General features: G+C 28.9%; 2 long non-coding RNA genes across 2 annotated transcripts; both read right to left on the reverse strand.

Annotated features, from left to right (window-relative positions):
- Positions 1-2,401: 2,401 nt before the first annotated feature.
- Positions 2,402-5,973, reverse strand: LOC107454388 (uncharacterized). Its single transcript, XR_001585441.4, has 3 exons — positions 5,646-5,973; positions 4,109-4,165; positions 2,402-2,525 (listed from the first exon to the last, which is right to left on the reverse strand). It is a non-coding gene; the product is annotated as an uncharacterized LOC107454388 (long non-coding RNA).
- Positions 5,974-11,725: 5,752 nt separating this feature from the next.
- LOC107454412 (uncharacterized) lies at positions 11,726-15,085 on the reverse strand. Its single transcript, XR_001585445.4, has 3 exons — positions 14,927-15,085; positions 13,384-13,440; positions 11,726-11,849 (listed from the first exon to the last, which is right to left on the reverse strand). It is a non-coding gene; the product is annotated as an uncharacterized LOC107454412 (long non-coding RNA).
- Between the last annotated feature and the right edge of the window lie 45 nt (positions 15,086-15,130).

Here is a 15,130-nt window from a genome sequence, read left to right on the forward strand (position 1 = left end):
CAAAACATACAGCTAAGATTGTTAAGGAATGGCTACTCTATAAAACGCCTAAACAGCTCCATTCGCCACCACAGTACCCAGACCTTAATCCCATCGAGCACCTTTGGGAGGAAGTGGAGAGTTCGGGAGCAATCGGTAACAAGCAAGGTACCCTAAAGAAGGCAATAGAGCTTGCATGGTCTCAAATTACACCTGAGACGACAAAAAATCTGGTTATGTCGATGCCAAACCGAATTCAGGCAGTTGTTACTTCAAAGGGAGGTCCTACAAAGTATTAATGTTACATTTTTTGGCATTTAATTCTGAAAGTTTGTATTGTTCTGTCTCTGTATGTAGACTTTTGTGACTATATAATTTAATGCGTTGTTAATTTTTGTTATATTTTAACGAATTTGTTCATAATTTTTTTTTGTTAGATATGAGGTTTTATCCAAGATGTTAACGAAAATAAAGTTGTATATTTAAAAATATGAGTAAAGTGCTAGATCTGCGAATATTAGCGGGTGTATGTAGACTTTTGTGACTGACTGTATATATTTAAACCTCAGTAACAATAGCTTTGAAATAATATTTGTTTGGATCCCGGGACATGTAAGCATTACAGGTAATGTAAAAGCTGACTCAATAGCCAAGTCAACACACAATCTCCCCAATAAATCACTATCTTTATATGATGTTCAAAAATGTATTGCGGATTCACTAATGCAGCAAAGACAAGTTGACTGGGATGGGGAACTAAATAACAAGCTGCACGAAATAAAACCATTACTTAAACCATTTTCCCCAAGTTACCAAAACAGAAAATCACAAGTCGCCATTAACATATTACGAATTGGTCATACTCGTTTAACGCATAAGTATTTAATTTAAATGAAACTTTTGAATGAAATTTTTGCCGCGAACCTCTTACAGTGAAACATTTCTTGACACTGAGTTTAAAATTTAAATTGAAAAGAAGCCAGTACTTTAACTGCTACTTTCCAACTTTATTGTATTTACTTGGAGACGCTATTTAACACACTTTACTACCACATACTAACTTAATACTTTAACTTAAATACATCGGATTTTATGATTCTATTTAGTTCAAATTTTAATAAATTAACCAGTTTTATCTAATTATATTGATTTTAGCCTAATTACTTCAGTTTTGTTTTGATTGTAACCAAGTTTTTTTCAAATTTAACCTCGCGTTTGGATTTAAACTGGGGTTCATAGATTTTGACCAAGTGCTTTAATTTTAACTGCGTTATATGACCTTTTAACCTAGTTTTAGGGGCGGTGTAGCCAAATCATGGGTCTTGCCCCAAAAATTTACAACTCTCTCTTTCTCTCATCTTTTGTTACTGAATTTATATTATATTAAGTTGTCCAGCGCCCTCCCAAAACTAAACAACTGGTAGTAAAATTTCAAATACGAATATTTAAAAATCCACTGTTTTTATTTAATATTTCTGTCGGAAAATCTCTGCAACATTTTGTATTCGGAATATCAAATTGAAAAGGTTAAACACAATAAAATCGGTTGTTCATTCAGAGAGTTTACTACCGGCATTTTTTGTTTTAATAGAAAGCTGGTATTCATAATTATATTGCATTATACATATTGTATTTTTTACTCTTCACTTTGCATATTTGCAAAGCTAAATTCGAAACATATTTTCTCTTCCTTAGTTTAACATTGGAAACTGCTTTGCACTTCTGCGTAGGTTATTGTCTGAATTACGGAAAAGAATTGACCACTAATCTGTGCTAGTTTCAAAGTTGAAGGACATACTGTCTCCCCGAGGGTAGATTCGGTAGTTTGCCGTCTACTGCCATTTTGAAACGAGAGACGATTGCTGTTCTGAATGAATTGGTGTTTACTGTTGGAATTGAAGTTATTTCATTTCTTATGTTTGATTTTTTTACATTGATTTTTCATGATATTGTGTTTATTATTGCAAATATACTATTATCTACTTTCAGATTTGTGAGTCAGTGAACTTAACTATTATACATTTAAAAATAATTATGATTCTTCACTATTAAAAAGTAAAAGGTGAATTGTAACTGTTTCGTTTGAATACTTAAATGTAGGGATTGCGAGACTGGCAATCTGATGTGAGCAACGGTTATTCATTAGATTATACGGTAATAGTTTTAGCAGTTTCATTTTTAAGTTTCAGAGAGAGAAGAATGAAATTAATGTTTGCTGCTAAGTATTCATGATACACTGGTCTTACATATGTAAACAACAATTATAAAATTAAAATAATCCAAGAAAGAGTAATTCCTTATTAAAATCAGAGTTTGTAAAATGGTTACCTGTTTTGTTTACAATAGAAAAATTTTCTTTTCTAGACAACCTGCATAGTGTAAAAATGTTTTTGAAAACAGTTTGGAAGAACGACTTAATGAGTTATTAATTATGCAAAATCATTTATTTAATATCTTAAACACAATGTTAGTTTCTTGATTTAATCAGATTATTTTCTTGAAGGTCATGGTGTCAGATGCTTAACCATAAAAAACTTCTTCCATACCTGCAAAATAAAAATAAAAATCCTTGATGTAAGCAATCATATTCAGAAAATATTTTTACGTTAGGTAAATTGTTATTACAAAATTGTGTTAACTAAGCAGTGTTAATTTCATATGGAAAATATTAAAATAATGACTCTTAATTGCTAAACAAATTTTACGGCTCAGAATCTCTTCAAAATCTGTTGAAATAAATCACATTTAATTATCTGCTACTAAGTAAAGTTTAAACAGTAATTCTAAAATTTCCTACAGAGCATGGCATTCTACAGGCCAACCAAATGTTTTCATCTCTAAAATGTTTTTTAAAAAAATAAACATAAAATAATCAAACAGTAAAATGGACGAGTAACGTTAAGGCAACCGGAAATTTCTTGGACTAAATTGTTCAAATTGAATCATTAAGCCAATTCACCATTGCATCTTTTTCAAAGAAAAAGGGATATTTTTGACCGCTACCATGTTTGCCTTTCCAGATTATGATCGAACCACGCCCGTTTATAATGCTTTCAGTGCAGTGCGGACATTGCCCATCGGCTAGTTATTAGGATAAAAGCTAGTAGCTCAAGAAAAAAAACAACAAAATGTGGTATGAAATTAATTTCAATATTCTTATTCTGGAAAATTAAAATATCAATGGCTACCGATTTCCAAGAACAAGAGAAAGTAACTTGAGTGCGGTAAATTTTAAATATCATGTGTTGACTTGAGCAACAGCATTATGACAGGTGATCCTGAATACAGTTAGTCCTTATTTTGATGACATGAACTACTAATGAAAATAATTCGTTAAATCTAACAACGTGACTTGTAAAATTAACCAAAAAGGGCAACAAATAATTCTAAATGAATAAAAAAAACATTGGAATCATTTTAGCTTTATTATTGGTGTTGGTATTTGTCTGAAAGTTTTGTCGACAATTTTGTAGTGTAGTTCAGTACTAATTAGTTGATACTTTTTCTTTCATCCAGTACAAAGAACAGGTATACAGCAAGCATATTATATAACATTTAAAAATAAAGTACTAATAATTTGAATCAGAGTCGTATATGAGGCAATTATGCTTTTTAGTATCAGCACAGTAAATCAATGTTTAAAACATTTTGATTACTATAAATAATACTATTATTTTTTCACTTAGTAAAATCTCTCGCAAAGACCGTACAGGATGGCGTCTTTGATATATCAATCAATGAATGCTGGATTCCAAGCAATCTTTGGGCATTAAAAGTAATTCTAAATTTTTTAAAAAAATTATTCATAGACATTTCAATAAAATCTTTTTGATTTACGCATTAGTTTTCATAGCAGCTATATTTTTACACTTTTTTGTGAATAATACGTACTTATAATAGGTACTTGTGAATAATAGGTACTTATTACGAATAATTGATAGAAAGACTTTAACCACAACAACATAAATGATATAAACAAATTATAGACTTGACAATTATCTCGATTTCAAAGTATTAATGTCTCGAAATCTAAATCTGTTTCTGCACAAACACCAATAAAATCTTCTATCAAAAGTATTATTCGGAATATATTAAGAAATGGATCAAAAGCTAAAGTTTGTATTGTTACCTTCCATCACCTTTCTTGTCTCCCTTCTTTTCCCTAGTCCAACTCCTCCATTTACTTCTGAATAAAAAATAAAGTTATAATTTTCATGCCGGATAGTGTCGACGCTTTAAAAATATCAATTATCAAGAAAAATACCAAAGAAGATGTGCCAACTTTTCCAGCTTTTAAACACAATAAACGAAAAAAATATGATAATAATCATTTAAGTGCCAAAAATTATGCTATATTAATTATAAGTTTAGCCTTCGAGCTGTTTAATTCAAACCTTTATAGGAAATATTATCAAAGCTTGAGCTTCAGTTCAGACATATCTACTTATCCCCTTCGTGATATCTGGCACATAAGGCCTTTAATCTCTTTTTCCAGGCACCATTGCCCTGAGCCAGTCCTCTTACATTCTCAAATTCATTTGGTTTTGCTTTGTACGAATCTTTGGTGTATTTATGTTTGCCAATTAAGTACCTGCCATCCTCTTTTACGTTTTCAATCGATTCAATCCAAAAGTTTATTTTGAAGTCTTTATAATTAACATTCAATTCAAAATTTTATAGAAAATATTGACAAAGTTAGAGCTTAAGCATATCTTCTACAGTCGAAAAAAAAATTTACAAATTGTAACTTCTTTTTTACAATTTACATAATCCCTTTAAGACCTTTAAAAATCGAAAAGAAAATTGTAATAAATATTTTTTTTAAAATAGTTAAGTTAGAGGATAAGATAATAAAATATATTTTTTGACATTTCATGTAGTAAGTATACATATTACTGGCAAAGTTTGAAATCCGCCATTCTATAGAATGCCTAAAACTAGCTATCGCTGTATAAATTTATTTATATTTCACACATTTCTTAGGCATTCTATAGAATTCCTGATGAGAAACCGGCAATTTATGAAATACATCTCAGGTTCGTTTCGAATGTAATCAAGTCTAATTTAAAATGTCAGTTAAGCCTACTATTTTATAACACACAAGGTTTATTTTTTTTTATATGAAAATCATAAATTTTGTTTTGTTAAACTGTCACTTTTCTTTTTATTTTAGATTACTTTTTTTAACGGAACTCAGAATGTTTAACAATATTTGTATTTTTGAGGAATACAGTTGTCATTTATTTAATAGTCGTGTAACATATTTTTTACTTTATACTTTGTCATTCTATAGATTACTTATACAGTACCCTACACTAATGGAAGAGACAATTTCCGTTTTTCACATTTTGTCTTTTGAATTTTTTAATAAATACTTTGAGCACTATTTTGTCACTTTCGACAAAAGAAAGATAGCAACAATTTAATATAGAGACAAAATGAAGATGTATGATAGAAAAAAATTTAATAAAAATTACTTACGTCTTTTTGTCGGAATTAATTTATTTAAAATTTTGATAACTTTTGCTCCGAGATATTTTTTTAAATCCGAATTAAATTTCTTTGTAAGTAAACAAAAACCTCTCTAATATAACTTTAGTCAATCAATTCACCGCAAGTTTTTTAAAATGCCCAGTAGAGAGGATTAATAATAATTTTTTACTTACCAGAAAGTAAAAACAGAAGAAAAATTCCAGTGGCGAAAACAATTTTAAAGAAATTGAAATTCATCTTGAAATAAATGCTTGATGCCTATTTAGCAATCGAAAATTTGATTTATATCCGTAGTAATAGTATGGAATGGTTTAAATGGTGGTACGGCGAGCATATGTAAATATGAAAATCACGACAAAAACTGGTACTTAATCCGTTCTTAAAGAGGAGACACATTGTTAACTATATCTTCTAGTCATGATTATTTAAAAAAGATGTGATTTCCATTTAATATTTTAAATTTTTAAATATTTTTCAAAGAATTTTCTTCGAAATGTTTCTCTCGCTATACATTACGTGAGGAACGATTTTAAAACTTCCATCTGTTTTAACAATGTTGTCGATAGCATTTAGTTCTTGATTTTCCTCTTGATTAACAGTGTTTTAAAATTTAACGAACATATGCAGGTTTGCTAAATTAAGATGAAAAATTAACACAAATTAAGTTTTTATGTTATTTTCTGGTGCATAATGTTTTTATCTGTAGAATTGTGTATCGTCTAAGCATATTAGATATGAGTGAATCTTATGAAAAAGTTTATTTCTGAAATTAATCTAAGTGAAGCATATGCCGAAATAAGACATTCATGGTTTCACAATTATCTTTGTAACATACATATTTATATGTTGGTCTGAAATAAAGCAATTTTTGAAGAGGGCATTTAAAGAGAGAGATTAAAAGCGATCTATTTAGCTAAAAATACAATGGTTGCAGTATCTTTTTTCAAAATAAAATAGTAAGACAATTATGAATTTTTTCTTTAAAAAATTGTAGTAAAAGTTAACTACAACTTTCTAACTTTTTATAATATATTAACCGAATCGTCATATTAACAAATCAAAAATAAATAAATAATTAGTTTAAAACGGTGTTCTTCTTAAATTAAGTAAGCTCGAAAAATTAAATATTTTGTTATCTTTTATTAAATAAAAGAATTATTTTAGTGTAAATTGCCAACTACTTTAAATTTTTTTTTGAAAAAGAGATACTCTATTTCTTCCAATTCTCTCAAAAAAGTATTTTTTCAATTGCAATAAAGTTGCTTAATTCAATTAATTTTAAAAATTTATATTTTAAAATCTTTTTTCCTAAAACATGTTTTTTCAAAATTTTATAAACATTTCGTAATACTTAAAAGTAATTTTCATTTTTATGCAAAACACTTAAAACTTTTCTCTTAAAGATGTTAGATTGCTTCTTTTCTTATTGTTTTAGATAGATTTATGACCAAAACTGAATTTATTTCTTTTGAAAAAAAAAAAACCCAAACACAGTTGACCAGTAATAAAAATGTATTGAGATACTAGAAATAAATTTTCATGGAACTCTATTTTTAAGTTTCTGTACATACTTCGTATTTTGTTTAATATTTTAATTATTATTTCGATGATGTTAATTTTCAGCTTACTTTGTTCAGATATTAATTAACAATAGAAAATATTATTTAAACAAAATACAAGCACATAGGAATTTAAAAGTACAAAGACAAATCATTTATTGAATAAATTTATTTTTAAAGAAGATTTTACCGATTTCCTTTTCAAGTTAAATCTCTTTTATATCTGTCGAATTCATAATAATAACTTTGACTCCCAGTCCGTAGTTCATTATTGTCCTCTTGAGGCAATTTTAATTACTCATTTTAAGCAAAGGCCACAAGCGAAACTAATCAAAATAAGCAAACTTTTAACATAAAATAGCGAGAGTTTAAAAATTAAGAGATAGAAACATTTTTGTAAGAAAGCTCGAAATCGAAAAGCTGCACTTGGGCATAGTGATTACTTCTAATAATTAACATTTCGAATAGATTTAGATTTTTTTTTCCAACCCAAGCTTGCGTAAAATCGTAACTGTTATTTCCTCAAAACATTTTAATGCTTTTTTCTTATTATTACTTTTATTCAAAGTAATAATAAGAAACATAACCCCCCCCCTCAGTTTCATGTTGAATTATGCTTCCGTAACTTAAATATTTTTGCGTTGCTGATCGATATTGCAATCAGTTTCTCTCTAAAAGCTATAGTTTTAATGCGATTCAATAATATATATTTTTAATCAATCGGCATTGTTTTAAAAAAAATTCACCTGAAAGTCTCTTGCTACCAGTATAAAAAGTGATCCTACAGCAATCATTTCCATGCAATGCTCGCAAGCATACTTAGCACCAAAAAACTGCAAAATTAATTAATTAGGTTAAGGAAATGGGACACTATTTACGCCATTTCATAAAAGCTGAATTTTATATAAGTAATTTGGGCAACTATTTTAAGATGTTTACCAAGAAGCCGGACAGTTCGCTTACTAAAAATCACTCAGTTTCTATATTTGACAATTTTGATTTTCCCCCCCACATCTTTCCAAACATCGTTCAAGATCAACTGTATGAGCAAGTGCTGAGGAAATATACCCATAAGAGAGTTATTACGAGTGTGATAGTTACGTTTATTTCTTGGTTGCTTAACTTCGGTACCCTAGGACAGATTTTTCTTCAGTATATTTTTATAATAGTAGTGAAACTCGATTTAATATGGTACAAAGGCAACGATAGCTTCTGTGTATCATTTTCTAATAGTTTTACTGAAAAACTTCTTTATCGTTAATTGTGGAGATTTTTGAAATTAAAAATAATCATGTTGAATTGCCTAATTAGAATATAACACCAAATGAATAATTGACAAATATAAATTAAATGCTCTAATTGCATTTGTTTCACAGTTCGCTGGATACTGTAATTTTTCCACTTAAAATATATACTTATAAACAGCTTCAAAATGTAAGGTCTAATTACTAACCATATCACTATCATATCTAATATATATAATTCTCTTACGTGGCTCCCAAATTTTGGCTGTATTTGTTTTCCGCCGGTCGCCACGTTTGCTTTGTTTTGTTTACGTTACTATTTCTCTTACACGGCGAATCGACCAATGATTGCCGCTAAAAATGTCACATGCCAAATCTAGCTGAGGTGGCTCAACATATAGCGCTTTTAAAAACGGAAACTGAAATAACCAGAGAGCATCAGCTGCGGCAATCTCATACTATTAAGCTAGGCAGAAGTGAGTAGTCTTTGTCGATAGATCTCTATTTTAGTATTTTGTCGAAAGCGCTTTTTTTCACGAAATTATATATTACGAATTTATTTGACGATTTTTGATTTATATTACGAATTATACTATAGCACATTTCTAATAGGTTTAACGAATTACATGTCATTTATTTGAATTTAAATTTATTTTCATGACTTAGTATTTACTAAAAAGATGTAATTTAAAAAAAAAAAGTTTTATATGGATTTGAATGATTGTTTTAAATTTTTAGAATTTTGTGCATTTGCAATGTACCTAAGTTAGTAGCGAGAGAAGCGAGGTTGGTTTGCGAAGCAAATCATATAAGATTGCGTTGCAATTTTCGGGGGTTGGCGAGCGTTAGCGAGTAGGGGTCACAGCCCACTAGTATTATATAAATAATAAAATTACAGCAATATATTTCAGTCTTTGTTAGTTCTGAGAAGTACTGAAACTAGAATAAGCGAAAAAAAGCTTATTCTAGCATTAAAAAAAAACACATGTTCTTAGTCCAAAACTCGTGTTTTTTGAGTTGCGCCACTACTGTAGCTCGTGAGCGATATGTTTGAACTAAAGCAATATTGACTTTCTTGTATGAAATTTATACAATTCGTACCCAAAGGGCATGATTGCAACATTTGGTAAAGGCAAGAAAATTACTTTAAAAATAAGGTGGCCAGAGATTTGTTCTTCAAGATTTAATATTATCAATCGATGATAATCATCTTCAATAATAAATTTCAGTATTATTTTTTCATTGTTAAAAAAGGGGTTAGTAATCACTGGGTCAGTAAACCGAACCAGTAAAGTGCACTTAAAAGTGTTGAACTGTTCCGTATTTAAAAACTTTTACTCATGTGAAATATTAGTTTATGTGAACAAGGAGTCACAGCGTCCTCCCAAAACTAAAAAACTAGTAGTGAAATTTCAAAACAAATATTTAAAAATCCACTGTTTTTTTTAATATTTCTGTTGGAAAATCTCTGCGAAATTTTGTTTCCGGAATATTAATCGGTAAATTGAAAAGGTTAAACGGTGAGTTTTCAGATATTCGTTTAGAGACTTTACTACCGCCTTTTTTTGTTTTAATAGGACGCTGGTATACTTAATTATATTGCACTATACAGATTGTATTTTAAACTCTTCATTGCTTTGCACGTATGCAAAGCTAAATTCGAATCGTATTTTCTCTTCTGTTGTCTTTAATTTAACATCGGAAACTGCTTTACACTTCTGCGAAGGTTCTTGGCTAATTAAGGGAAAAGAATTAACCATTCGTCAGTTTCCGTCATTCATTAGATTCGTCATTCGTCAATTTCCATTTTTTGTTCTAGTTAGTCTTTGTTATGTCTCATAAAGGGATACATAAATTTGCTTTGTGTCTTCTAATTTTTTCAGAAATAAAACTACTATTGGAGTAAACTTGTACGTTTGTTCACCACAGGTGCACACTGGGTAACGAGAAGAGAGTAGCAGTTCTGGCATTTCTGTGGTCAATGGGACAAACCCTAAGCGCCCGCCATTAAAAAAAAAACACATGTTCTTAGTCCAAAACTCGTGTTTTTTGAGTTGCGCCACTACTGTAGCTCGTGAGCGATATGTTTGAACTAAAGCAATATTGACTTTCTTGTATGAAATTTATACAATTCGTACCCAAAGGGCATGATTGCAAGAAAATTACTTTAAAATAAAATGTGACCAGAGATTTGTTCTTAAAGATTTTATATTATTATTAATCGATGATAATCAGTATTTTTTACATTGTTAAAAAAAAGGGCAAGTAATCACTGGGTCAGTAAAATCGAGCCACTTAAAAGTGTTGAACTGTTCTGTATTTGAAAACTTTTACTCATGTGAAATATTGTTTATGTGAACAAGGAGTTACATAAAATGTTTCAAAACAATTTCTTTATTTGTAACTGGACTTATATTAAGTTGTCCAGCATCCTCCCGAAATTAAAATACTAGTAGTAAAATTTCAAAAGAAATATTTAAAAATCCACTGTTTTTCTTTTCTTTGTTTAAATATTTCTATTGAAAAATCTCTGCGAATTTTTGTTTCCGGAATATTAAACGGTAAATTAAAAAGGTTAAACAGTCAGTTTTCAGATGTCCGTGTAGAGGCTTTACTACTGGCTTTTTTCATTTTAATAGGGCACAGATCGGTTTAATTATATTATACAGATTATATTTTTTACTCTACACTGCTTTGTACCAAAATCTCAATTATCATTCGATTTTCTCTTCTGTTCTCTTTAATTTAACATCGGAAACTGCTTTGAATTAAAAATCAGGCTGCGCTAGTTTCAAGGTTAAAGGACACAATGTCTCAACGCGTGTAGATTCGTTAGTTTGTAGCCTACTGCCATTTTGATAAGAGGGACAATTGCTGTTCTGAACGAATTGTTGTTTATTTTTGCAATTTGAACTGAAGTTATTTCATTTCTTATGTTTGATTTTTTTAAAGTGATTTTTCATGATATTGTGTTTATTACTGCAAAGATTCTATTATTTCCATTCAAAGTTGGGTGTCAGTGAATTTAACTATCGTTTATTTAAAAATAATTATGATTCTTCACTATTTAAAAGTTAAAGATTAATTGTAACTGTTTCGTTTCAATAAGAGAAAACTTAAATGTAGGCATTGCGAGACTGGCAATCTGATGTGAGCAACGGTTATTCATTAGATTATATGGTAATAGTTTTAGCAGTTTCATTTTTAAGTTTCAGGGAGAGAAAAAAGAAATTAATGTTTGCTGCAAAGTATTCTTTATACACTGGTCTTACATATGTAAACAACAATTATAAAATAAAAATAATCCAAGAACGAGTAATTCCCTATTTTAATCAGAGTTTGTAAAATGGTTACCTGTTTTGTTTACAATAGAAAAATTTTCTTTTCTAGACAACCTGCAGCATAGTGTAAAAACGTTTTTGAAAACGGTTTGGAAGAACGACTTATGAGTTATTAATTTTGTAAAATCATTTATTTAATATCTTAAACACAATGTTAGTTTCTTGATTTAAACAGACTATCTTCTTAAAGGTCATGGTGTCAGATGCTTAACCAGCAAAAGCTTCTTCTATACCTGCAAAATAAAAATAAAAATCCTTGATGCAAACAATCATATTAGGAAAATATTTTTACGTTAGGTAAATTATTATTATAAATTTGTGTTAACTAGGCAGTGTTAATTTCATACGGAAAATATTAAAATATTGACTCTGAATTGCTAAACAAATTTTACAGCTCAGAATCTCTGCAAAATCTGTTGAAATAAATCACATTTAATTATCTGCTACTAAGTTAAGTCTAAAAAACAGTAATTCAAAAATTTCCTACAGAGCATGGCATTCTATAGGCCAACCAAATGTTTTCATCTCTAAAATGTTTTTTTAAAAAAACAAACATAAAATAATCAAACAGTAAAATGGACGAGTAACGTTAAGGCAACCGGAAATTTCTTGGACTTAACTGTTCAAATTGAATCATGAAGCCAATTCACCATTGCATCTTTTTCAAAGAAAAGGGGTTATTTTTGACTGTTACCTACTTGCCTTTCCAGATTATGATCGGACCACGTCCGTTTATAATGCTTTCAGTGCAGTGCGGACATTGCCCATCGGCTAGTTCTTAGGTTAAAAGCTAGTAACTCAAGAAAAAAAAATGTGGTATGAAATTAATTTCAATATTTTGGAAAATTAAAATATCCATGGCTACCGATTTCCAAGAACAAGAGAAAGTAACATGAGTGCGGTAAATTTTAAATATCATGTGTTGTCATGAGCAACAGCATTATGACAGGTGATCCTGAATACAGTTAGTCCTTATTTTGATGACATGAACTACTAATAAAAGTAATTCGTTAAATTTAATAACGTGACTTGTTAAATTAACCAAAAAGGGCTACAAATAATTCTAAATGATTAAAAAACATTGGAATCATTTTAGCTTTATCTTGGTATTTGTCTGAAAGTTTTGTCGACAATTTTCTAGTGTTGTTCAGTACTGATTAGTTTATACTTTTTCTTTCATCCAGTACGAAGAACAGGTATACAGCAAGCATATTATTTACATTAAAAATAAAGTACTAATAATTTGAATCAGAGTCGTATATGAGGCAATTATGCTTTTTAGTATCAGCACAGTATTTCAACGTTAAAAACATTTTGATTACTATAAATACTATTATTTTTCTACTTAGTAAAATCTCTCGCAAAGACCGTACAAGATGGCGTCTTCGATATATCAATCAAGGAATGCTATATTCCAAGCAATCTTTGGTCTTTAAAGGTTATTCTACATTTTTAAAAAAAATTATTATTCACAGACATCTTAATAAAATCTTTTTGATTTACACATTAATTTTCATAGCTGCTATATTTTTACACTTTTTTGTGAATAATATGTACTTATTACGAATAATTGATAGAAAGACTTTAACCACAACAACATAAATGATCTAAACAAATTATAGACTTGACAATTATCTCGATTTCAAAGTATTAATGACTCGAAATCTAAATCTGTTTCTGTACAATCACCAATAAAATCTTCTACCAAAAGCATTATTCGGAATATATATTTAGAAATGGATCAAAAGCTAAAGTTTGTATTGTTACCTTCCATCTCCTTTCTTGTCTCAACCAAGTTTAATCTGAAAGGTCCTCCATTTACTTCTGAAAAAAAAAATACAGTTATAATTTTCGTAACGGATCATGTCGACACTTTAAAAATATCAATTATCAAGAAAAATACCAGACAAGATGTGCCAACTTTTCCAGCTTTTAAACACAATAAACGAAAAAATATGACAATAATCATTTAAGTACCAAAAATTATACTATATTAAATATAAGTTTAGCCTTTGAGCTGTTTAATTCAAACCTTTATAGAAAATATTATTAAAGCTTGAGCTTCAGTTCAGACATATCTACTTATCCCCTGGCACATAAGGCCTCTAATCTCTTTTCCAGGCACCATTGCCCTGAGCCAGTCCTCTTACATTCTCAAATTCATTTGGTTTTGCTTTGTACGAATCTTTGGTGCATTTATGTTTGCCAATTAAGTACCTGCCATCCTCTTTTACGTTTTAAATCGATTCAATCCAAAAGTTTATTTTGAAGTCTTTATAATTAACATTCAATTCAAAATTTTATAGAAAATATTGTCAAAGTTAGAGCTTAAGCATATCTTCTACAGTTGAAAAAAAAATTTACAAATTTTAACTTTTTTTTACAATTAACATAATCTCTTTAAGACCTTTAAAAATCGAAAAAAATTTTATAAATATTTTTTAAAAAATAGTTAAGTTCGAGGATAAGATAATAAAATATATTTTTTGACATTTCATGTAGTAACTATACATATTACTGGCAAAGTTTGAAATCCGCCATTCTATAGAATGCCTAAAACTAGCCATCGCTGTATAAATTGATTTATTTTTCACAAATTTCTTAGGCATTCTATAGAATTCCTGAGGAGAAACCGGCAATTATGAAATACATACGTTTCGAATGTTATCAAGTCTAATTTAAAATGTCAGTTAAGCCTACTATTTTATAACACAGAAGGTTAAGTTAAATTTATTATTTTTATGAAAATCATAAATTTTGTTTTGTTCAACTTTCACTCTTCTTTGTATTTTGAATTACTTCTTTTAACAAAACTCAGAATATTTTCAGAATAATATTTGTATTTTTGAGGAATACAGCCGCGTAACAGTTTATATAATAGGCGTGTAACAGTTTTTTCACTTCATACTTAGTCATTCTATAGATTACCTATACAGTACCCTACATACACTAATGGAAGAGACAACATCCGTTTTTGACATTTTTAATTTTGAATTTCTCAATAAATACTTTGCTCATTATTTTGTCATTTTCAACAAAAGAAAGATAGCAACAATTTAATATGGAGACAAAATGAAGATGTATGATACAAAAAAATTTAAATGAAGATACTAAAAATTACTGATGTCTTTTTGTCTGAATTAATTTATTTAAAATTTTGATAACTTTTGTTCAGAGATATTTTTTTAAATCCGAAGTAAATTTTTTTGTAAGTAAACAGAAACCTCTCTAATATAACTTTAGTCAATCAATTCACCGCAAGTTTTTTAAAATGCCCAGTAGAGAGAATTAATAATAATTTTTTACTTACCAGAAAGTAAAGACAGAAGAAAAATTCCAGTAGTGAAAACAATTTTGAAGAAATTGAAATTCATCTTGTAATAATTTCTTGATGACTACTTAGCAATCGAAACTTTGATTTATATCCATACTAATAGTTTGGAATGATTTAAATAGTAGTACGCCGAGCATATGTAAATATGAAAGTCACGACAAAAACTGATACTTAATCCGT

This window comes from Parasteatoda tepidariorum, chromosome 9 (assembly GCF_982258835.1).
Source record: "Parasteatoda tepidariorum strain Cologne lab strain chromosome 9, Ptep-v5.0, whole genome shotgun sequence".
Classification (NCBI taxonomy): Eukaryota; Metazoa; Arthropoda; class Arachnida; order Araneae; family Theridiidae; genus Parasteatoda; species Parasteatoda tepidariorum.